Source organism: Dipodomys merriami, unplaced genomic scaffold, assembly GCF_024711535.1.
Source record: "Dipodomys merriami isolate MVZ:Mamm:240054 unplaced genomic scaffold, mDipMer1.0.p SCAF_4, whole genome shotgun sequence".
Taxonomy (NCBI): Eukaryota; Metazoa; Chordata; class Mammalia; order Rodentia; family Heteromyidae; genus Dipodomys; species Dipodomys merriami.
In genome coordinates, this window is record NW_027205603.1 from 25,099,749 (window position 1) to 25,126,454 (window position 26,706).

Consider the following 26,706-nt stretch of genomic DNA (forward strand, 5'->3'; position numbering starts at 1 on the left):
GAAAGCAGGGACATGGCGGAGGGACATACAAAGTAACAAAAAAAAATCTTATAAATGTGTTCGAAACAATCACATGAAAGAAAAAAAACATTTGAATACATATCTTAGGGTTCATTTCCCTAACATCAACTTATCTGACCTTTTCTGCTTGACTCAGACATATACTAGGTATTGCAAGTAAGGGAAACCATGGGACCTATATTTCTTTGGGCCTGGCTTACTTTATTTAATATAATTTTTTCCAAGTCTTTCCATTTCCTAACAAATGGGGCAATGTCATTCTTTCTGATGGAGGCATAGAATTCCATCGTGTATATATACACCACATTTTCTTGATCCATTCATCTACTGAGGGGCATCTGGATTGGTTCCATATCTTAGCTATGGTAAATAAGGCTCACCCCAGTTAGAATGGCTATACTCAAGAACTCTAATAACAACATATGCTGGAGGGGATGTGAACAGAGGGAACCTTACTGCATTGTTGGTGGAAGTGTAAACTTGTTCAACCACTTTGGAAAGTAGTATGGAGATTCCTCAAAAGACTCCACATAGAGCTCCCCTATGACCCAGCAATCCCACTTTTGGGCATTTACCCAAATGTTCACAAACAAGACCATACTAAAGCTACTAGAACAGTATAGTTTTAATTTGGTACTTAACTGTGGTCAGTGTATGCTCAGAAATAGCACTTCAAAGAGCCTATAGCTTAGAAACTGTAAAATATGTAATTGTCAGCTATTAATTAAATTTAGATAAATATAATCAAATATTATTTTTAACTCTCCTTTTCTCTCTCAGGCAGTACTAGAGTTTGAACTCAGTGCTTCTCTACCACTAAGCCATGATCCCAGACCTCTCTTGGGCTTGCTATGTTTTAAAATAGGGACTACCTGAAGCCTGGAGCATAATCTGCTTATTTTAAGTTTCCTGTCATAGCTTGGATATCAGGAGCATGCCATCATACCCAGGTTGTTCTGTTGACATGTAGTTTCACAGAATTTGCTGCCTGGAGTTGACTAGCTATGATTTTTCCAATGTAAACCTCTTACCTAGGATAAAAGGTATTTGCCACTGTGCTCAGCTATGGGCTTGAACAGTTTTTCCATCTCAGGCTCCCTAGTAGCTAGGATTAGAGGCATGAGCCACCAGTGCCTGGTTGAAACCAAGCTCTTGTTTTCCCATAAGCACAATGATATTTTATCTCATTTTTAAAGAAAGTGTTTTGAACTTTGTGTAACAAAGAACAATTTTACATCATGCACCAATGACCTTTACAGGTATGGCTTTGTTTACTGAAATGAAGGCAATTTGCTTAGCACTGTTAAGTATAATTATGAGAAGTCAATTTAACTTAAAGTTGAGTCTCCACTCCAAGCCACATACTCCCTATTGCTTTATGCTAGCAAATTTTGTGGGGGGCAGGAGGAAAGAGTAACTTTCTGCATCACAGTGTGATTGGTGACAGGAATGAGGTTTTAGGGAAGTGATGAATGGATGTACTAGGAACAGTTTATGCAGGTTTTGATTTATTCAAACAGGGACCAGGTAAAGGCCATTCATCAAAATGCACCCATCTTTTTGTGATGACTACTCCTCAGTTTCAGCTTTGTATTCAACTACATGGATTGCTTTCCCTTCTGGAAAGACTATATTGGACTTAACATTATTTAATTTACAATGTGAAGCATTGAGTATATACAGTAATTTTCATCTCCAACCAGAGACAATATCAACTTTCTCTGCATGTAATCTGTTTGGAAATCATTTCGATTATCTATGTGCTACTTTACTTCTTTCTCAGTCACTTATATAACAATTTTCTTATTGTGGAAGAAGCTCATAATCAAAAAATCTTATCAATATATATGTGTGACTATATGTATATTTGTTGTATAACTAATAGACATTTTTAGTTGAAGCTAAAACCAAGTTATAATTCACAGTTATCTGTTTGCTGAATACATATCTTTGAAATTCAGGATGAAAAAAGATTTTTTCTAAATTAATTTTTATCACAGATATAAAACATTTTCTGTCACATTCCTTCAAATCACATTGTGATTGCTGGATACTGATCACATGTAATACTCCTGATATCTTTCTCATTTAAGTAATGCCTTAATCTGAAAGACTGAAGGAAGTTATTAAATATTTTGCATATCAATTATGATTTTCCCTATGGCTTTAAAAATTACATCACATAAATATCATAATACAAGAGTGTTTAATAATGAAGTTTTAAGATATAATAATTCTGTGTATCTAATTATTTCCACTAATTAAAATGCAGAAAGTTTGTTTAAGAAAAAATATGAAACAGGGAAGTAATTTATTTGCTTACTTTCTAGAATGTTTAGTATTTCAAAATTCAACTTATCTTTGGTAAGGGCTAGATTTGTGGAAAAAAATACAACCCCAATTTTAAAAAAGGATCGGGAAGATGGTAGATTAGAAAGACCCAACAATTTCCTGCATTCCTATGAAGAAATGTAAATAAAAACATTGGGAAATAGTGAAGTTTCATTTTATGAAAGAAACAATGGACCCTAGAAAAGACAGTATCCCCCAGAAGAGCTGCAACAAAAGAAAATAGGAAGCTTTGAATTTCACCACACTTATGTTAACAATTGGCAAGTATGAACATCTGGTTTGTTTTGAATTGTTGTTTTTATTACTGATGTCTGCTTTCTGTTTGTTGAGTGCTAAAGGGGATCATGACCCAAACAAAATGCCAAGAGATTCTCAATCCCAACAGATAAACAAATAAACAAATAAGTATATATATGCATATATGTGTGTGTATAAAATGTATATGGAGATATGTATTCATATACATGTGTATATATTATATATGTAGATAGCTGCTGTATGTATACACACACATACACAGTATAATCAGTGATAAATAGTGACAATGTGGCGATTTTACTACTCTTATGTCCTGGGTTACTTATCTTCCAATAATAGTAACAATTACCAGAGATAATCAGTTTTAGAAAAGAAAAGCCTATGTTAGCTCCCTGTTTGGAGACTTCCATCTAGGCTTCTTTCACCTCATTGCTTTTGTGTCTGTGACAAGTCAGTGCTTCATCACAGGGCAGTGTGGCACAGGAGGCTGTATACCTTATGGCAACATGCTAGAAAAAAGAAGACAGTGGGCTGGAGTCCCATTGTCTACTTCAAGGGTATAGTCTCTGAGAGTAGAAGACTCCTTCCTAGACATCAGCTATTAAAGGCTCCCCTATATTGTTTCTATGCAATAACAAGTTTTAATTCATGGGCCTTTGGAGGACTTTTAAGTTACAAAATACAGCTAATTCTATTCTGTATTGCTGTAAGAGATTAAACTAATTGAATTTACTTTCATCCTTCCTTTGAGGTTTTGGTTTTGAGATTTTGAAGAAGTTGCAAAGTTTGAATATTGCAAGGCAATGTACTAGAAAAATCTTTATAATCTTTTTCTCAATCCCTCCAAATTCAGTATCTTTTATATATACATATATATATATGTATGTATGTATAATTGTAAAGATACTAACAGAGGAGTTACAGTTACATGAGTAAGGTAATGAATAATTTCCTATTGAGCATTGTTACCACCTTCTTTGTTTTTCCCCTACCGTCTCTTCTCTCCCACTTCCCTAACTCCTCCGTCCCCACCCCAAGTTGTAAAGTTCATTTTCAACATAGTGTCTTGAACATCTCATTGTTACAATGGGTCAAGCTGTTTCCTTTTTTTCAGCATTTTGTTGTTTCCCTTCCCTCCCCAAATTAGAAAAATGTATATACAAGATGCAGGGCACTGGAATCAAATGCAGTGACAAAAGGGTTATACCATGGGGGAAGAACATACAAAAGAAACAAAAAAAATCACATAGTACATTAAAGACTATACATAGAGCTCCCCTATGACCTAGCAATCCCACTCTTGGGAATTTACCCAAATGATCACAAACAAGGCCACACTAAAGCTACCAGCCAACTATGTTTATCACAGCATTATTCACCATAGCTAAAATATGGAACCAACCCAGATGCTCCTCAGTAGATGAATGGATCAAGAAAACATGGTATAATAATAAACATATAGAATATATAAATATATCTGTATGCATATCTATCTATCTATCTATCTATCTATCTATCTATCTATCTATCTATCTAATGGAATTCTATGCTTACATCAGGAAGAATGACACTGCCCTATTTGTTAGGAAATGGAAAGACTTGGAAAAAATTATATTAAGTGCAGTAAGCCAGACCCAATGAAAAATAGATCCTATGTTTTCCCTTATTTGCAATAATTAGTATAATTCTAGAATAATCTTACCATACTAACAGAAAAGGTCCAAAGCTATGTACATATGACCATAATGCTAAGCAAAATGAACCCCAAGATAGGGGACACAAGAGTTTTTATCTTTGTCACTGTTATTTTAATGTACCAAATTCAGTATCTTAATAATTTAGTTTGTGATTAGTAAAATCAGGACTTAGCATTTTTACAATCTGCACAGTTTATTCCATTAATAAATTGTGTGTGTCACAATTTATCACACAAGTTTCTGACTACATTTTAAACCACATCATAGTTAACTACAATTTCCACAAGATTTCATTTTTTTAAATCCATTTATAGTCACACACTCCTCCACCTCATCCTCATTCATTCCCTTTTCCTGTAATTATGTTACTTCATGAATACTATATAAATAAGACATTGCATGTTGGTAGTAGCACTGTAGCTCAAATGGTAGAGTGCTCACCTTGAGCTGAAGAGCTGAGGAACAGCGCCCAGACCCAGAGTTCAGGCCCCACTTTATGTGCCATGATGTTAATATTTGGAGTTCTTCCAAAGTTGTATATCAACACATTTCTTCCTTTCATTGTAGAGTATTTGTAGAGTATTTCACTAAAAGATATGTATATTGAGTTTGTTTAATCATTTACCAATTGATGTATTTTCGATTGTGTTCTGTTGTACTATGAAAATAAAGCTGCTATACATGATTCTGAGAAAAAGTAGCTTTCATTTCTGTGGAAGTATAATTACTAGATAATATTGGCAGTTGATTTTTACTTTAAGACAACCTGCCATACTATTTGCCAGTGTGGTGGTAATATTTTGTGTTTTAGAAGTATATAAGCATTTTCTTTCTTTAAATACAAACCAGCCTTTATTTTGTTTTCCCTCTAGGCATTTTTATGGCCATACTCTAACCTTTCATTGCAGTTTTAATTTGCATTACTGTAAGGGTAAATACTATTGCAAATATTTTATGTGCTTATTTTCCACAAGATAAAATATCTGCTCATGACTTGTACTTATTTTCAAAATGGCTCATTAGATTTTTTTTTGTCAGTCATGGGGATTGAACTCTGGGCCTGCATGCTGTCTCTGAGCACTTCAGCTCAAGGCTATTGCTCTACCATATTGAGCCATGCAACATTCCAGTTTTCTGGTGGTTATTGGAGATAAGAATCTAATGGACTTTCCTGCCAGGACTGGCAGATCTTTGCCTCCTGAATAGCTAGGATTACAAGTGTGACCCACCAGTGCACACCTCTTTTTTTCAATATTAAGTTTTGAAAATTTTAAATGATACGTTATACAAATAAATTTATTTTAAGACATTTGGCTTTCAAAAATTGTCTCACACTGGGTATTTTATTTTTTTATCCTTTTAATAGACACTGTGATAAAATAAACATCCTTTATTTTGACATAGTCTAATTTATCAGTTTCTAATTTTATGGGTCAAGTGTTTGTGCCAAGTCTAGTAACTATGGATATCTAATTGTCAGCCAAATTTAGAAAAAGCAATTATTTCTCTTTTGAATTTTATTTTAGCTTCTTTTTCAAAAATTAATTTTGGAGTCTGGAGGAAGATGGTGGAGGAGAAGCTGGAGGCTAAACCAGTTCTCACATATAAAGCAGTTTTAGTGTTCCACTGAACAGTCCTAGGCTAGCGAATCACACCAAGTGTGCCATCACAGTACAGACAGTTTGGCCAGAGAAGAATAATTCAGGCAGCTTGGTTAAAGAGACAGATCTGAACACTTGCTGGTGTCCATCTAGGTGGGGGCAGCAGCTGCTGCCCTGGCCATCATATCAACAGAGAGAGCCCAGAAAAAAGCCTCCAGACTTGGTGTGCAAACAGGTTCTACTCACCACCTGCAAGAACTGACAAGGAAGAGAAATCTTTATCCTGCTGATGGCAGACTATGCACGTCCCAGAAACAAAGAGACTGGTTTGAGTACACCCAAGACATCCTCACTCCTTTTCACTAAGCAGCAGTGGGAAGGTAACCACTCCCCTACCGCCTTAGAAGATCTCTATCTTTGATACTGACAAATGCCTGGCCCTAGCAGCTAGCTCCAACTCAGGCCTTGGAAGAAAACAATAAAAGCCATTCAACAGGTCACAGAAACTTGACCTGCCCTGCTCACTTACATCCAGGAGAAAGTTGCCCTTCCCTGGCAGAGGAGGCTCCACACCCTCGGAGTGATTTTCTTCACTAGGTAAACAGAACCAGAGGCTGCCCCTCCCCACTGCAGCCTAGGCTGAAGGCCAGCAGCAGGAGGGCTAAAAGAAAAACAATTGAAACTCAGTAAAAATTAATCCTGAGAATGGCTCCAGACTGGGCTCTGTGAGTGTCTCAGGAGCTAGCCCCTCAGGGAAAAGTTAGTAATTGCTGATAGGCTCCAACCCTAGGCACAAGCTAACCTCATCACAGCAACTCCAAGCTATAAGAAACAGCCATCTCCCTCTTTTGTGATACTCAAAGCAGATCTCCATCCCACTGAACTAGCCTGGGAGGAGTATCACAAAGTCCAGGGTAAAGCAGAGCTTTCTGCCTGCTCAAACAAACTGACTTTAGAACACAATCAAGCCACAAGAAAACCAAATATCACAAGCAAACTAGAGACTCCACCAAGAGACTGGTTCCAGACACAGGGGAGATAGAAGATCCTCCCCACAATTTTTACTTTAGGTGTGTATGTGTGTTTTTTGTTTTGTTTTTGTTTAGTTTTGTTTTTTAAATCCCTTTTAACCTTTTGGCCAACACCCCATTTTTTTTTTTTTTGCACGACTTAATTGCTGTTGCACTCATCTGCAGATATATACATTCATGGATTATTAGACCTTATACTTCATTGTGTGCATACTTAATTCAGAAATAGATTATTCAATTCACAAACTCTTAGGTTTAATTCCTTTAATAGTAGTATTCCTTTATACTTACATAGTTGTTAAATATACTATTTTAAAATTTTTTATTCTTTATTTTTTTTCTTTTTCCTTTTTATCTCTCCTCTCATTCTATCCTGTTCTTCTATTAGTATTATTTTTTATACTTACATAATTTTTAAGTGTTTTATTTTTTTAATTTAAATTTTTGTTTTTTTTTTCATTTTTTCTTGTTACTTTATCTCTCTCCTCCTTTCATTTTGTTACACCCATCTCCTCACTCAAATTAGGGCTTGGTTAAATTCAATCTTTCTTTTTACTTCTCCACATTCCTCTAATCCTAAATTTCCCCACAATTCTCCCTAAACCTATTAATTTCTGGTCTGCTGAATCCCTCTGACATTCTTAGCCCATTAATCCATAGTTGTTTGATGTTGAGTTAGATTGTGTCTATTGAAGTAGATTGTATTTGCAGGCATTTTGACTGCATCAATCAGTCTACGCAACTATGCTTGCCTTAAAATAGTGTTGTAGCATGAAACTGGTGTTACTTTCATACCAAATGGGAAGAACAAACCAGAGAAACACAAGAAAAATGGCAAATCCAGGTATCTCAACCCCCATTCATGATAATCAGGTGACAGAACAGTTGATGAATAATCCAAAGGAGAGTTGCCAAAAAGCTCTACAAACACTACTGGTAAACAGGGTGAATGAAAATATTGAAAGTTTAAAGGACTCGGTGTGAGAATGATAAGGAGCAAGACAAAGCTTACCAAAGGTTAACACAGGAACTTCATGAGCATAAAGAGGCTAACCAAAAATTAACACAGGAATCTCATGAGCATGAAGAAGCTAATCAAAGATTAATACAGGAATTGTGTGAGCAGGCTGAGAATAGTCAAAGAGTAATACAGGAATTGCGTGAGCATGAACAAGCTAATCAAAAAGTAATAGAGAAATAGATGAGAATAGACAAAGATCAATGGAGGCATACACGGAATCCATAAACAGACAGCTGAAGGAATCCAGAAAGACCACAAAGGGAATGCTGAATGGAGCTGGTTAGAAGGAAAGGGAATCCAAGGAAATCATAATCAACTAAGGGATTTGGGAATGAACACTGAAAAACAAATTAAGGAAGTAAAGAAGTCTGTACAAGATCTAAAACAAAGCTCCAACAAAGAATTTGAAGCCATGAAAGCCAACCAATTAGAAGGAAAGGAAATTTTAAAAAAAGTAGAAAATTTTGACAATAGGTTAGATCATGCAGAAGATCAAATCTCTGGGATTGAAGACAGCCTTAATATTATAGAGAAAGAACAGACAACTATCCAAGACAAATCCAGGAAATATGATAGATCTATTCAACATTTAGAAGGCACCATCAGAGGCCTAATCTGAGAATAATGTGTGTAGAGGAACACCTAGAGACAGAAGTTAATGGTCTAGGAAATTTATTTAACAGGATCCTAGCAGAGAACTTCCCAAACATACAAAAAGATAGGCCTATTCAGATACAAGAAGCTTTTAGAACCCCAAATAGACCAGACCAGAATAGGACATCCCACCATCACATTATAATCCACACAGGATCAACTCAGACCAAGGAAAAGATCCTTAAAGCTGTCAAGGAGAAAAGATTAATCACCTAAAAAGGGAAACCAATTAGAATAATCTCAGATTTCTCAGCAGAGACAATTAAAGCAAGAAGAGCCTGGAATGATGTATGTCATGCCCTAAAGACAAACAACTACCAACCAAGAATACTGTATCCAGCTCAACTCTCCTTCATAACAGAAGGTCAAATAAAAACCTTCCATAGTTTCCCTAGTTATTGCAACAATGAGATGTACAAGTCGTTATGTCGGAAAATGAACTTTACAACTTTGGTTGGGGGTGGAAGGAGGATCAGGTGGGGAAAGGGGGAGAGTATGGGAAGGAGAAACAAAGAGGAGTCAACAATGCTTGATAAGAAATGTACTCGTTAGCTTGCCCATGTAATTGTAACTCCTCTGTATGGTATTCTCACAATAAAAAATAAAAATAAAAACAAACAAGCAAACAAAAAACTTCCATAGCAAATAAAAACTGAAACAATATATCTCCACCAAACCATCCCTACAAAAGATAATTAAAGATGTCCTACACATAGAAAACCAACAAGAACTCAATAAAGGCAAACAAAACTGCACCCAAACTGAGAATCGAAGAACCATAGGAAGAACCCAGTTTTCACATGGCAGGAACTACCAAAGACCTCTCAGTCCTAACTCTGAATATTAATGGACTTACCTCTCCAATTAAGCAGCAGACTGTCTAGTTGAATTTAAAAGCAAGACCCTTCTATCTGTTGCCTTCAAGAGTACACCTTGCACATAAAAACAAACACATTTTGAAAGTGAAAGGCTGGAATAAAGTATACCAAGAAAATGACCCCCATAAACATGTGGGAGTTGCAATCCTAATATCAAATAAAATAGTTGTCAAATTAAAATTAGTACGAAAGAAGGTCATTATATGCTAATTTAAGGTTCTTTCCTTCATGAGGATATTACAATTTTACATATCTATTCAGGAATAATGGAGCACCCAAATTTATCCAAGAAACACTAATTTCCCTAAATTTCACATAGATCCAAAGACTTTAATTGTTGAGGACTTTAACACAACACTATTCCCACTGGATAGATCAACTCAGCAAAACTCAAGAGACAACTTAAAGATCTAAACAACTGCATAGATAAATTAGATTTAACAGACATCTACTGAATATTTCACCCAGCAGCATCAGAATACAGGTTCTTCTCAGAAGCACACAGAACATTTTCCAAAATAGAACCCATTTTATGTCATAATGCAAACATGTCAAAATTCAGAAACATTGAAATTATGCCCTGCATTCTCTCAGGCCACAAGGGAATAAAATTAGAACTCAATATCAAAATCCACCAAAGAAAGTCCTGTAACACATGGAGGCTGAACAACAACACACAGTTTGAACCAGCAGTGAGTCATGGAAGAGACTAGAAATGAAATTCAAATGTTCTTGATATTCAACAAAAATGAACACCGAAATTACCAGCTCCTCTGGGACACTGCAAAGGGAGTATTCAGAGGCGAGTTCCAACATCAACAAATTTGAGAGATCTGAAGCCAACAATTTAATGAGAAATCTGAACCTCCTTGAAAAAGAGCAGCAAGATAAACCCCAATCCTGTAGACAGAAAAGAGCAATTAAAATTAAATCAGAATTGAATGAATTAGAATCTTAAAAAAAAAACAGAAAGAATCAACAAAACAGAGTTGGTTCTTTAAACAAGTTATCAAAATTGACAGACTATAAACAAATCTTATCAGAAAAGGAAGAGAACACACCCAAATAAACAAACTCAGATGAGAATGGAAACATCTTCATAGAAACAACCAGGATTCAGAACATTATAAGGAATACTTCTCAAACCTTTATGCTAATAAGTTTGAGAATCTGGAGAAATGAATGATTTCTTAGCAAATATTGACATGTCAAAATTAAACCAAGATGAGTTAAACCAACCTAACAGACCCATATCAAGCACTGAAATAGAAACAACAATAAGACCTCCCATCTAAGAAAAGACCAGGACGGATGGGTTTACAGCTGAATTCTATGAGGCCTTCAAAGCAGAATTCACACCAATACTCCTCCAACTCTTCAATGAAATTGAAAGAGAAAGTTCACTACCCAGCTCTTACTTTGAAGCCATCATAACCCTTATCCCAAAACCAGGCAGTGACTCATCAATGAAAGAGAATTATAGACCCATTTCTTTGATGAACATCAATGTAAAACTTCTCAACAAAATTTGGCCAATCGACTTCAACAACTCATCCAAAAATTCATACACCTCGATCAATCAGGATTCATTTCAGGCATGCCAAGCTGGTTCAATATACAGAAGTCAATTAATATAATTCATCACATCAATAAGAGTAAGGATAAGAACCACATAGTTATCTCCATAGATACTCAAAAATCATTTGACAGGATACAATAAATACCCCTTTATGATGGACTCTGGAAAAACTAGGAATCTATGCAATATTCCTCAATATACTAAAGGTTGTATATGACAAAACTACAGCTAATATTATACTTAATGGTGAAAAACTAAAGCCATTTCCTCTAAACTCAGGAACCAGACAAGGATGTCCACTCTGTCCACTTCTCTTCAATTTAGTATTAGAATGCCTAGCTACAGCAATAGGACAAGATGTACATGTAAACATAAAGGGGATCCAAATAGGGAAAGATGAAGTAAAACTCTCCCTCCCCAGATGAAATGATCTTGTATTTAAAGAATCCCATGGACTTACTCCGAAAATACTGGAGCTGATTCGAAACTATGGCAAAGTAGCAGGGTATAAAACTAACCCTCAAAAAGCAATGGCTTTTCTGTATGCCAACAATGAGAAGAGCGCATCTGAAATCAGGAAATCAACTCTTTTGTAATAGCCCCACAAAAAATAAAATTCATAGGGGTTGAGTTAACAAAAGAAGTGAAGGACCTCTATGATGCAAACTTTAAAACCCTGAAAAAAAATCAAAGCAGAACTTAGGAAGTGGAAAAACATCCCATGCTCTTGGATTGGAAAGATCTACATCATGAAAATGGCAACACTTCCAAAGGCTATCTACAAATTCAATGCGATACCTATCAATATTCCAACATCATTCTTCAAGAAAATAGAAGAAGGAATCCAAAAATTCATATGGAACAATAAGAGACCCCAAATAGCAAAAACGATCCTTAACAGAAAGAACAGTGCTGGAGGAATAGCAATACCAAATTTCAAACTCTACTATAAAGTCATAGTAATCAAAACATCTTGGAACTGGCGCAAGAGCAGACCTCAGGACCAATGGAATAGAACTGAAAACCCAGAAATGCACCCACAGACCTACAGTCACCTTATCTTCAATAAGGAAACTACAAAAAATGAATGGAAGAAAGACAGCCTCTTCAGTAAATGGTGCTGGCAAAATTTGTTAATCACCTGTGGAAAACTAAAGCTAGATCCTTCTATGTCATCCTGCACCAAAATCAACTCTAAATGGATCAAAGACTTTGAAGTCAAAGCAGACACCCTGAAAACATTATAAGATGGAATAAGAGAAACCCTAGATCTCCTTTGCACAGGCTGAAATTTTCTTAATAGAGACCCAGAAACACAACAAATCAATGAAAGGCTGGACAAATAGGAATGCATGAATCTGGGACATCCCTAGCAAGATCAATAGAAAGCCCATGGATTGGGACAAGATCTTCACTAGCCATACAACAGACAAGGGTCTCATATCTAAAATATACTTAGAACTCAAACAATTAAATCCCCCAACAATAAATTCTTAAAAAATCCCCCAATAAATAAGTGGGCTAAAGGCTTAAAGAGAGACTTCTCTTAAGAGGAAATAAGAATGGCAAGTAGACACATGAAGAAATGCTCAACCTCTTTAGCCATAAAAGAAATGCAAACCAAAACAACATTGAGATTCCACCTCACCCCAGTTAGAATGGCTATAATCAACAACTCTAATAACAACAGATGCTGGAGGGGATGTGGCCAAAAGAGAACCCTACTGCATTGTTGGTGGGAGTGTAAACTTGTTCAACCACTTTGGAAATCAGTATGGAGGTTCCTCAAAAGACTCCACATAGAGCTCCTCTGTGACCCAGCAATCCCACTTTTGGGCATTTACCCAAAGGATCACAAACAAGGCCATACTAAGGCTACCAGAACAACTATGTTTATTGCAGCATTATTTACCGTAGCTAAGATATGGAACCAACCCAGATGCCTCTCAGTATATGAATGGATCGAGAAAATGTGGTACATTTATACAATGGAATTCTATACCTCCATCAGAAAGAATGGCATTGCCCCATCTGTTAGGAAATGGAAGACTTGGAAAATAGTTATATTAAGTGAAGTAAGCCGGGCCCAAAGAAACATAGATCCCATGGTTTTCCTTATTTACAAAAACTAGTTACATGAGTAGGACAAGCAGAAAAGTTCAAAAGCTATGTACATATGACCATATAAGATGATGTTAAGTGAAATAAACCTCAAGATAGGGACACAAATATCTTTTTTGCTATTTTTTCTAATGTATTTATAATGTGCCATGTGATTTTTTGTTTCTTTGTATGTTCCTCCCCCATGGTATAACCCCTGTCTTCACTATTTGATGTCAGTGCCCTGCATCTTGTATATACACTTCTCTGATTCGGAGAGATGAAGGGAAAAAAACAAAATGCTTAAATAGGACATAGGTTGACCCATTGTAACAATAAGATGTACAAAACAGTATAATCCTATGTTAAAAATGAACTTTACAACTTTGAGGGGGGGATAATTGTGGAGGTAGGAGGGAAGGGATGGTAGGGGGAAAACAAAGGAGGAGGCAACAATGCTCAATAGGAAATGTACTCATTACCTTGCTCATGTAACTGTAAACCCTCTGTACAGCATTTACTATTGTGTTAACTGACATATGAACATATGTTCTCTACTTATTTCAATCTGTATTTTTAAATAGTATTTATATTTCCCATTATTCTGTCCAAACATACAAATATTTTTCCTTATAGTAAAAATATATTGCATTGCCACTATTACATCCTTAGCTATTACATTCCTTAGCTCCCTGCCGTTAGTTTTTCTTACTCCAATATTTTTATTCCCAGTACTTTAGTTTCTCCTACTATAGATATGATATATGACTCTTCCTGTCAGCCATTGAAAACTCTTCATTTCTGGTTCCAGATGACAGACCTTCTGTCATTTGATAGAGAATCCCTCTAGTGACAATGAATTTCTCCTGCTTTTTGTGCATTTGCATTCTATGTTTCTACTGGTTTATCTTCTACTGGTTGCTCAATCTTGAATTTTAATTTTCTTGCTAAATATGGAAAATTTTAAATTATTTCTTTTAATTATTTTCCAGTCTCATATTTTTATCCTTTCTTTGTGAAAGTTCAGTGATAGTCAACTTAGAGATTTTCTTTTTGCCCTGTAAGACTTGGGTGTATATTACCTTTTTCATCAATTTGCTTTTCTTTTGTTGAGCAGATTGCGTATATTCAATTCATCTGTCTTAAAGTTCACTGAATAGATATTCTCCTATATTAAGTCCATCCATGATATTAGTTATTGTATTTTTAATTATATACCTTCTTTCACTTAGGTCTATTTTTTAACTTCTCTTTTTTTAGTAGTAGCATTGTTTCTTTTTGTAGCTTTTCATAGGAGGTTATAATTATTAAAATTTCTAAATGTATTTCAGTATTTCATCATTTGTACTGTGCTCCTTTTTTGTAACTCAAGTTGTATTTCTAACGGCACATAACATAGTGCATTATTTTTTAATGTAATGGAAATTTTAGCTCTTATGAAAAGACAGTTTTGATTCTGTTAAACTTTATTTTGTGCAAGCAAGCATTCTATTTTAGATTTAATATATGAGTCCTGGCCTACTTTTTTTAAATTGTGGGCTCAATGATATTTCCAGGTAAGTTTTAGTTCCTGTGCAATGCTATTTTGATTTGCTTAATTCTTGCTCTTCTGGCCTTCCTTCACAGCTCTGTACATGCTGCTTTGACACTTATTGTTCTTGGGTAGGATAAACTGAGTCTTGGTCACAAGCATTGTGGTAAACTAAATCCGCCATTGTCTCAGATCTGAGTATGGGACTGGATCATTGGAAGCTCCAACAGATGGGATCTGATTAGCATCAGCTCACCCCCTCTCCACTTGTCCATTCAGGAAATGGGATCTGATACTGACTTTATTATTGAGTAGATACCTTTCTGAAGGTGCTAAAATAGCAGAGTGGATTGTTGCTATTTCATGTATTTAGCAAGCCAGGGTTGGTAAGACCCTTTATTGCTGATGCTGCAGATCAGGCAATTACTGCCTCAGGAGTCTGATATCACTGCTCTGGTAGATCAAAATATCAATACTTCAGGTGTAGAGTAATGGGGTCATTGCCAGGCCTCATTAATTAAATTACTTTTTGGATAAAGCCACCAGGTGCTAGCGATTGGGTTAGAACCACATTGATGCCACTGCCACTAATCAAGATGTCACTGATCTTGTTGGCCAGCAGGAAACTGTGTGTGTTGATTACCCATGTGACTACCACAGGGGAAGAGAAATGTGAGAAATGAGCTGATCATTTGAGGGTCCTCAGCTATAGACAGTTTGTTGTTGTTTATCTGTTTGCCTGTTTTTGCTGTCAATTTATTATGCACTTGATTCACAGAGGTGGTTGGCCTAACTGTAGACTATCCATCTTGGAATATAAGATGTTTCACTGGTGTGTAGTTCCCAAAACTGTAGGTTCTTAGAACTTTCACTTTTACATTACATCTTCTAAAGCCATGCTGCTACTATCTTTTCAGTTCTTTACAAGATATTTTGTTGTATTTAGAAGGAAAGACCATGTAGATACAAATCTAAAATATTTGGTTCAGAAGTGTAAGCCTATTTCCTTGCTTTTGAAAAGTACATAATTTTTTAAAAATGTGATCAATTTTCTTTTGTTTTTACACATATAAAATAAGGTAAGATGTTAATTCTATAAACCTGACTTGCTTCCTTTATAAAAGTATGTTCATGTATGAAATATTTTATACCTCTAATGTTACCTTCTCACACACTGAGATAATACTAAACTGATTTAAAAGAGCTTCACTAATTCCTAAAATAAGATATGAGTTTATATGGCTATAGTTAAGGACATTGATCATGATTTTGATTTTTTATCTTTTTTTTTTCTTTTGCTCATCCTGGGGCTTGAACTCAGGGAGCTTCCCTGAGCCTCTTTATGCTCAAGGATACCACTCTACCAATTGAGCTATAGGGTCATGTCTGGCTTTTTCTGAGTAGTTTATTGGAAATAAGAATCTCCCACACTTTCTTAACTGGGCTGGCTTCAAACTGCAATCATCAAAACTCACCCTCCTGAGTAGCTAGGATTATAGGTGTGAGCCACCAGCAACTGGCATGATTTCTATTTTTACAGTGTCTGTGTGCAAGTTTATTTTGTCGAGACATTGAAGTATAAGACAGAAGAATACCAAAGCCTTTCTAGCCTGATACCTCTGTACATGTGCTTTGAATGTCATAAAGGAATGCATATATAACCAGTGCTTAAGAATCTCAGGATAAATTATTTAGATAAATATGAGATTAAGAATTTGCTTCTTAAAATGTAATCACATGCATAGTTATTCTGGAGTGTTAGTTATATCATTTATTGTTTCCTGAATAATAACTATACCAAATCTCAGTGTATTTAAATAATAAGTAGTTCTTATTATCATGATTTAGTGCATCAATGGAGAAACCCTTCTCTTTACTTTTTCATAAGTCAGTGATGGGCTATGGTTCAGATAAGCATCCTTGCTGTTCATATTTGACTCTTAGATGTTCAGGATCCAGATAAGACAACTGTACTCTCACCCTGCATGTTGCTTTCATCATCCATTTCCACCTAATATCTTATTTTAGTCCTGAACATAGAACTACTGGAAAGTTTGTGTGAGATGTTGCAAACACTCAAAGCTTTGTGAGTCCCAGTTGTATTACAAATAAATCATACTGCAGCTAAATCTGCATGACCAATGTCAGCAGAAATTGAAGTGATGTATAGATAGACTATCTTCTTGGGAAGTGCTACAAAGACTACCAATTATGATCATGTTTGGATATAGGGAAGACATATTTAACTATTCTTAAACACTTCTAGTAGTTTTAAAAGATGTGATCTTCTCCTAGTCTGTTTTAACATCCAGCTTGAGCCCTGACAGTACATACTTCTGTCCACAATATTCTTACAAAATACATTCTGAAATGCAACGTCAATAAAATATTACCAATTGTTTTCAATAAGTCTTACGAACTTCATTGTTTTTATATTCTTGGCGAAATACTCTTAAAGAAATGGGAATACTTTAGCTGAATTTATCCTGCAACAGGAATCCTCTTCATCTTTGCTACCAATCCTGCCTTCTGTGTGTGAAGAGCATTGAAGTAGGTACACTTATTGATCTAGATGAAAGTTTGATTTGAAATTGTCAATAAGTTCTGAGACAGTTTATTATATAGTAACAATATTTCTTGTTACTTCTAATAGATAACAAAGGGAATTTGGATAAGAAACAAACTTAGAGTAGTTCTCTAAATAGTCATTTTGTAAGAGCTGCTTTCTGCTTCCTTTTGTAATGTTTAAGTCAGTAACTTTTCCAATAATGACATCTCTGGTTTGGGAATTTTTTTTTTTTGATCGATTGTGGGGCTTGAACTCTGGGCCTGGGCGCTGTCTCTGCGCTCTTCAGCTCAAGGCGAGCGCTCTACCACTTGAGCCACAGCACCACTTCCAGTTTTGAGTGGTCTATTGGAGATAAGAGTCTCACGGACTTTCCTGGTGGGCTGGCTTTGAACTGCGATCCTCAGATCTCAGCTTCCTGAGTAGCTAGGATTACAGGCGTGAGCCACCAGCACCTGGCTTGGTTTGGGAATTCTTGTTCATAAAATTTTAAATACATTTTTGAAGGCGCACAAAAATTTACTCTTCCATAGAACGGTATTGATTTATGATGAAAGCCTAGGTTGAAACCCAAGGTGTACTGTGGTAAAGACTTGTTAAATTAAATGATATGCCAAGCAGCATGATACTTCTTTCATCTGTTAATTATCTACTGCTACATAGGAAATGGTTCTATCCTTAGTGTTTTGAAGTGCATTTATGTTAGCTTACAGTCCCCTTGGGTCAGAGTAGCAGACACAGTTGGTTTCCTTATTCAGAAATTCACAGGGTTGCAGTCATGGTGCCTCTGGGGCTGTGTTCTTATTTGAATGTTAAATCTTTTCCCCACATGATTGAAGATGCCAGAAGAATCCAATTATTCAAGATTGTATGGGTTGGGGCTTTATGTTCTTGTTCTAGGTTAGCCAGGCCTGCTCAGAGTACCTATCAGCCAAATTTAGAAGGCAGGCTTGTGGCTTGGCCTGACCCAGCTGCTTCATAACTCAAGTCTGCTCAGTCTGATTCATCTGAACTTCTGTGTGAGCACCAACCTGATCAAGTTTAGCCATGTGGATGATCTCCTTTAAGTTGATGAACTGAGACTGGGAATCAAGTCTGTAAAATCCCTTCACCTATGTCTCCCATAGTACCCCTCCCATCACTGAAACTCAAGCTCAGGCCACAAAGACTACATGAAAAAGTAGGAATCTTGAGGTTTGTCTAAGTATTATTCATCTCACACTTTAGAAATTTTATTCTAGTTTCGAGGTCCCAATATGGCTATCATTTATATTTTTCTACAGCATTTTTTTTCATAAAAATCTATGTGAATTTAAATAAAACTCAGGGTCATGATATATATCCTGAAACTGATGCCTATTTTCTAAAAGCTTCTCAAATGATTCCTAGACAGCCAATCCTAAAACCCTGAGACTTCTACTATCTTTTTTATTTAATATAAATATGGTACTTAGCTGTCATTTTATAAAGTATTGGAGTCTTTCCATACTATAATTAAGTTCATGAGAGGGCTTGTAACACAAATGGGATCATGAAAAATTAAGGGACAAAAGGCAAAATTAGCATTCTAGCATAGAGAGTGAACAATTTTTGGTCAGGCTTTGAGTTGTACCAACTCTTAAGGAGTCAGTCCCCTTTCCCACTATAAAACTGAGTTAATAGCTAAGTCTCATAAAAGAGTCATCACTTCTTGGCATTAAATCTGTAGGCCATTCCTCAAAATGAAAGTTTTTTAAAATGTTTTCACTAATTTCAACTGGATGTTCATTCTCAAGCCCTCTGTCTTGGCAGGTTAAATCCAAATGACAACTCCTGGCAAAAGAAATTGGCAGATCACCAAATACTGTCTTGTATTTCTTTTAAAGTGAATTTCTACAGAATGTGTCTAACAGAACTTAATCTAATAACATTATCCCTTTGTTAAATATTGCCTTATTTCTTCTCTTCATGATTCATATATGATTTGAGGTAATCCTAGAAATTGAAATGTGGTGGCAGTAGGGATAATTTTAATGTGGGTGGCAGCCTGCCCCTTAAGTAAACTTCATTGCTTCTCTTTGAACACTCACCAGACTCTTCTTTTATCTTTTTATTTCTGCCTCTAGATTACTCTTCAGGATGTTGAGATTTCCAGAGAAGTAAGCACCCAGTACAAGAAAATATTGTTCTACCTAAATTCAAGTAAGATCATTGTTTAATAATAAAGAATCATTTGTTGATTGGTGAAAAAATAACCATTTCTTTACATTTCTAGAAGACAGTTGTTTACTTTGATATTAATCTTTGTGACTCCTCTTTCATGATTTTGAGTGAAAACCTCCGAACAATTCTCAGCTTTTTGCTTTATTTGGTATTCAGATGATTTTTCAATAATATATGTTTAAACAACTCTAATTGTACATATGTTATTCATTTAACAAGCAGTATTTTGAGTAATGTAAATAGCAGTTCATTTCTTAAAAGCCTACTTTATTTGGTATGAAGTCAGATGCTTCCTTAAGACAAAGAACTGCAATCACACCCAGCTATAAGCTGTGGAGTCCAGGAGAAGGTGCTGTGGGTGACACTAGGAGAAAGATTGGCAAAGACTTACTCCTTAACATGCTTCACATCACTGGAGAACAAACAAGACCTGTTACATTCTCTTTTGCTTGATGAGAACAGTGAATGAATTCACAAGAAATTAATAAAATGAGACAAATACACACTTTCAGAAGCTTTTGAAAGCACACTGGACACAGCAGAGGATCAATATGGTTTGCAACCTTAGTTGTCTGACATCTTAGCTAGGACAAGTGTCAATCTGGGAAGGAACCACATCTTAATTGCTAAAAAAAAAATAAGTAGAACCAAGCTTCCAAAGCTAAGAGTGGAATACGCTGAATCTATTTTCCTAATAAATTGTTACCATATTTGCGAATTCTTGTTTATTGACTGTGGTTTTACTGATAATCAGAAAACTCATTGGTGTCTATTATATTTCAAATAATCCTAGCTCTGGAAATTGTGTTGTGTACATATTGATGTTGTAAATTATATTCCAGTGTAGTACAAAAATAGTAAGACAACTTTGAGTATGTATCTGTATGAAAAATATAAAAGTTGAGAACTGGATGTTTGCATACGTGCAAATTATTTATTAATGGAGACCCCAAGCTGGACTCCCAAGGGCTACGGGCAAGGTCAGAGGCATTTGAGTTAGGGGCAATCAGAGCTCAGGAATATTCTCCATACTGAGAACTCTGCTAAGCATGACAATACTGAGTTATACTTCTCATGGTAGAATGTATGAAGATATGGATGGCTACCAAATGAAATATTTTCTCACTCAAATTTGGTCCTTGGATTCCTGAATTCAGTCATTTTCCTTATCCTTAAATTGACTAGTATATAAGAAACAACAACAACAAAACTCTTTCTAATGCATGTAATTGATAGATTATTTCTAAAGTTTCCAGATGATTTTTTATAGCTAAGACTAAGACAGGAGTCTCAACAAAAATAACCATGACTTGGACTCTCCCTTTCTTTATCACTGAACATCAGTCATTCAAACCTCCAGATTAAACAGGATTTTTTTCCCCTTGATCATTATTATTCCTTCTCTCAGTCCTTCACTTAAAAGCCCATGTAAAAGAATTAGCTAAAAGAAATAGAGAATAATAGAAGTTGGGCTTTCAAAAGCATGGTATGTTAGCCTTGAGAGTCAGCATTTTTATACACCAGGCAGTGCTCCATGTACTTCTACCTCACTCTTCTGTAAAGCTCAACAATTATGGTCTTAAATAGTCATACATTTATAAATTCTCATGAAAGCTCAATACAGAGTGAGTGTGGTAATTGCCTCTTATATATGGTTTAAATGTTCTGTGTTCAAAATATTAAACAGGGTTTTGGAAGTAATCAATTCATCAGTTTTAAGTGGCATTGTGTTCTGTGTGCTGTACTGGCAAGGGACCCCACCTGGAACACGGAACATTTATTTGCCCAGGACGTCCACAATAAATACTTATTGTTGTTAGTAACTTGGTAGTTGTCTCCATTAAATTATCACAGTATTTATCTCCAAGTAGGTTGTTAATACTAATGATTATAAAGCACAAGAATAGTGATGCTGATGGATTTATTACACCATATTGTCTGATTGTCTGATTTTATTATCAGTTACTGATCATGTCTTACTATACCTATTTTATAAAATCATGCCTGGACAAGATTATATGTTTTGGATTTGGTACTGTTTGGAGCTACAGGCATCTACTTAGTTCCATGATAACCTTCATGAATGAGCAAGGACAACTGTCTGATATATATGAAGAAGGCAAACAGCCAGATATAGAGGGAGAAAGAGCAATTCCCTCTATAGTGTCTGTTCTGTTCTGTCCTCCAGGAATCTTCTGACAATCATACAAAACAGTATGTAGTTATTTTGGAAATACCTCTGTGCACTTCAAATATTTCTCTGTCAATATAAGCACATACCTTTCTCTCCCATTATTTATTCCTGCTAGTATGTATTCATTTGTTGAGCTACATTTGTTCCACATTGAAAGGGAAAGTGGCTTCACGATATCACATTTGTGACTGGGCTGTCAGCAGCCATGATAGCTGGGCCATCCATCCCCCTTCTGGTGCGCAGTGCTCTCTACTTGACTAGAGGAGATCTCAGAATTCCTAAATATTTTCTTATTTTCCAAGAGAAGATAACTATGTCATGTATTCAGTGTTGTAGAATTTTACTCCTTGGTTGCTTTTCTGTGCTTTGGGGTCATTGGAATCATCCACTCTCTGATTTACTTGGTCTTCCCTTGCTCTGTTTCCTTTCTGTGTGGTTATGTTTCCACAAGATGTAACTTCTGTTGGTCTGTTTTCTAGCAGAAACATTGTTGAAACTCCCAGCTCACTTAGGCATGTGTGTGATTTAATAGAATCATTGATTCCTATAGGGCATTTCTAGTTTTGCTGACTGTGTTGTTCATGAATGAAATGATACAATAATCAAATGCAACCAAGCTCTATCTTGAGATCAGCAGCGTCTTCCTATCATAGCAAGCTTTCTTTGGGTGCTCTAAGTTGATCCATTGCCCATCCATCTTCCTTGCTACAGACTCTGACTCAGGTAAGTTTCCATTAGGGGAAGTGAATTGAGGCTGCTGTCCAGGGTGCTAGTATCCACAAGGTTCCCTGGGACTCAAATAAAAAAAAATGCTGATTTATGTTTTGGTTGTTTGTGTAAGCTTTTGTTTCTATTAAATTTTAAATGTCACAGTTTCTCTTTTTGACCTCAGGTTTTACAATTGTGCCAAAATATACAGGATCCCAATAAATATTCCAGAAAAATTTGATAAACTGTAGCTGTAGCTACAGTCTGTGTATCTTAAAGACTTCTATTCTTAGTTGAGAAAAAAGTGGCTACATTAAAAAAATATTTCAAGAAATAGCATTCATATATCAGAAAGAATTCAAGAGCTGGGAATTTAGCATAGTTGTAATATTTGAGTATTTGCATAGAATATATACAGCCCTGAGTTTGATCCCCAGTATGTACACACACACACACACACACACGCACATGTGCACACACACACACGCACACATATGCACACACACACACACGCACACATATGCACACACACACACACACACACACACACACACACACACACAGAAACGATGAATAAAATATCTCTAGCTGAGAATAGTGGTGCATGCTGTAACCCCAACACTGAGGATGGGAGAATTAAGAATTTGAAGGCATTGTGGACATCAGAAAATAATTACCAGCTTCTCTAAAGTTATATAAGAAACTATTTCTTAGAGCAAGAGAAAAATATCATTTTATTTTACTTGTAAAAAAACCCCTCTGATTACTTTCTTTTGTTTCTCTTAGTCAGCAGAAAGGAATTTTTTGGAAGCTTTTGGTGTCACTTTCCTTCTTGAGCAGATTAATTTGGCTGTTTTCAGGCTTGGAAATTCCCTCTCTGGACTGAACTGTGTCCATATTTTATTTGTTTCTGTCCCTCTGTGGAAAAGATTGTCAAGAAAATCTTTAGGTCACTATCAGATACCTTTGGTGGCTAGAAAAATAAAACAGTAAGTTGTCATATAACTTTATAAATATTACAATGTTCAATGCTGTATGCCCATTCTAAAATGTAGCAATTAAACTGGTAGAAAATGCAATATATTCTTGAGAGTATAGACTGGCTTCATATGACTTTTTTGTCAGTCAAACCAGCCTGTTTTCCCAAATTTCAGTTGCTTCCTGAGCTTTCATGCTTTAATAGTGGCAGGGTACACTACCCAGCCACTTGATTATAAACCCTTGGCTGCAAGCAAGGACTTGTTTCCTAACAAATCTCATTCAGCATTTCTCCTAGCTACAAAGACCAGTACCATCAGGCCTCCCTGATTCCAAAGTAAATAAGTCAAAGCCACAATAGCAGTGGGGTTTGCTGGTTGTGGCAAGTGTCATCTGTCAATAGAGGCCCAGGGCTCAAGAGCTCATGGAAAATGCTGATTATTGAAGCATAGGAGGGCTGGCTTCAAGGGAGTAACTGTTATCACTCAATCTCTAATGACATAATCAAGGTCAAATCCTCTAAAATCAAACTGAAGAAAAAAAGAGAATCCCTTAAATTCTGAAAATACAATTTTGGAGAACAGTTATAAGCATTATTTAGAAGTTATTTATTTATATTCTATAAGTAGATTTATCAGGGAAAAATAAAACATGACAAAAATTCACTCTTAATAACAATAGACCCATGGATACAACTGTTATAACAGACAATATCTTTGTGTGAAGAAATAGATCATAAACCACCTTATATAAAGACATGGCAATATGACTGGTCACTGTGTATTCAGCTTTGTAACTTGAATCACTCGAAATACTCTGGCAATCATCCAAGTCTTCTGACAATATAAAAACCTGGGGCAGTACCACATACACAGTCCTACAGAGGGGATGTTGGAGAAACAGAAATGTATAAATGGGGTATCTATTCATTGCCTTAGAACATTTCAACATGTTTAATAAGCAAATGACAGTATTTAAAAACTCAGCATTGTGTACTTTCACAGAGACAAATTAGCAAGAATCAAAAACTCTAGTTGAAAGATCAAACGGGAAACTCAATTTGCACAATTCATACCTTCAGTATCTGAATGCAATGTAGATTTAATTCCCATAATAGCAGCTGAGAGGAAAATAATAATGGCAATTAACAATAAGGTAGTAACTCCACACACACACACTATATGTTTATGTATATATATATATATATTTCCTTTTTAAACATATATAGTTGCAGAGTGTATATGTAAGACTCTCTAAACTATACATTGAATCTCAATGAATAACTGCTTCTGTTCAATTTGTCAGTGATGAGATCAACCCTCCTCTGAGTCCACTGTGACCCACGTTGCTTTGCTTTGGAAACATGCTCATAATCACTCATCGAATACTGCTTCACCATTTTTCTGCATAATGATTCTGACCATCATAACAGAAATAGCTGCAAAGAACTGAAAACACACAAATCCCTTCCACAGGATACTCTCTATCCACTTTATAAGCCTTCTTAAAAAATAAATAAAACTTACAATTGGGGTTTTCAGTTCTCAGAATTTTAGTGTGATTTTAACCTCTCAGAATTGAGAAGTTTTTTTTTTTGTATTTAGACAGCAGGGACTTTTATATTTCAGAATTTCAACATTCAGAATTGTGGCATTTATTTGTCTTTGGGGATTGAACCAACACTCTAGGCTCTGCATATGCATTCAGGCAAATATTCTGACATTTTTAATGTGTGTTTATTCTGGTTTACATACATTAATATTTACTTATTTTGTTTTGATGTTCTATAGTTTTTGACAAATGCATAATGTTATGTAAATACTGCTAACATATTACTGTCCACCCAAAATTGCTGCTTTTATCTCACCTATTCAATTTTCTTTTCCTCACTTCTGAAACCATCAAAACCACTGATCCTTACTTTTTCTCAAATGTCATAAAATGAGATTGAGCAGCATGCAGCATTTTGAGTCTGGCTGCCTTTCTTCGGTGATGGTATTTTAGATTTATCCATGACACATTGTGGTTTTGTAGATTATTTTCTTTTTAAATAATATGACATTTTTGTGGTAAAGTTCCTTTACTTATTCATCTACTGAAGATAGTTCCTAATGCATCAGGTACAAATACTAATTTTAGATCATCACAGAGTTTTTATTTCTGTTGTTTGAATACCTTGTAACCAAGCTGCTGCACTGAAAGGTCTATGAGGAATTGTCAAACTGTCTTCCAGTGTGAAAGTGCTATTGTGCATTTCCTTGTCTTGCTCTTCTCATTCTCACTCTTTTTCTCTCCCACTGTAAACACACATTCACACAGAAAATTTGGAAATTGTGGGTGGTTATACCTAACATTAATTAGCCTAATCAACACGCTTATTTTGTGTTTAATTGAAAATGCCCTTAGAAACAGATGAGTGATTAAAAGAAACTACATAGCTTAACATTATTTTTAGTTAACATCTTCCTCCTTTTCTATGCAAACTTCATTCCTTTCTCGAAATTCCAATTGCTCATGAATTCTAATCTACTTCTTCCAATTTTGGATCATTTTTTCAGGTTCTTTATAGTATGCAGAGAGGGCTTTGCTATAATTTTAAATTCCATCCTCTTTCATCAATATTACTGGTATAACACTTTGTCAAAGGAACAGTCATTTCTTCATTTTGCATATAAAATGATTATTTAAAGATTTAATGAATATTTAAATATTCATCTAAATATAGTATATTTTGGTATTGTTTATTTTAATTTGATCTGTGGTATGATGCTATAAAATATTAATACAGTTTTATTATTTTGCATGTGGATATCAAATTCTTCCACTACCATTTATTGACTTTTTAGTCAATTTGTCAATGATTATTTGGCATTGCATGCTTTGGCTCTCTATCTTGTTCCATTGGTCTAGTCTATTTTTCATACCAGTGCCATAATGTCTGGAGTACTATGACTTTTTGAGATCATTTGAAATGAAGCAATTATGCCTTCAAGATTCCCTTTGCTATTTAGTGGTGCACATTAATTCAAAACTTTTATTTTTCTGAAAATTCCACAGATAGATAGATAGATGGATAGACAGATAGATAGATAAATAGACTGACAGATAGACATATATGCATATATAAGAAGTATGATGCTCTAGGAGATATAGAGGAGACATGACCAGATAGTATAATGATAGAAAAAAGAATAATATTGGAATTTTAAGATGACAGAAGAAGCTCAGTAAATGATATTGAACAATAAAGGTGGGAAGTCCGAGAAAGAGAAAATAGAGTATGTTAATATGAATAATAAGTACACACATATGAAGTAGCTGGTGGAAGGTCTTTA

The 26,706-nt window shown here is 35.4% G+C and overlaps 1 protein-coding gene across 6 annotated transcripts in view; it reads left to right on the forward strand.

The window, feature by feature from the left end:
- The window catches only part of Sntg1 (syntrophin gamma 1), an 807,695-nt gene that overhangs the window by 228,014 nt on the left and 552,975 nt on the right, over window positions 1-26,706 (forward strand). For all 6 annotated transcript variants that reach the window (XM_069990696.1, XM_069990699.1, XM_069990700.1 and 3 more), the window contains one exon: window positions 19,395-19,470. The gene's annotated coding sequence lies outside the window, so the exon portion shown is untranslated. The remainder of the gene's footprint in view (window positions 1-19,394; window positions 19,471-26,706) is intronic.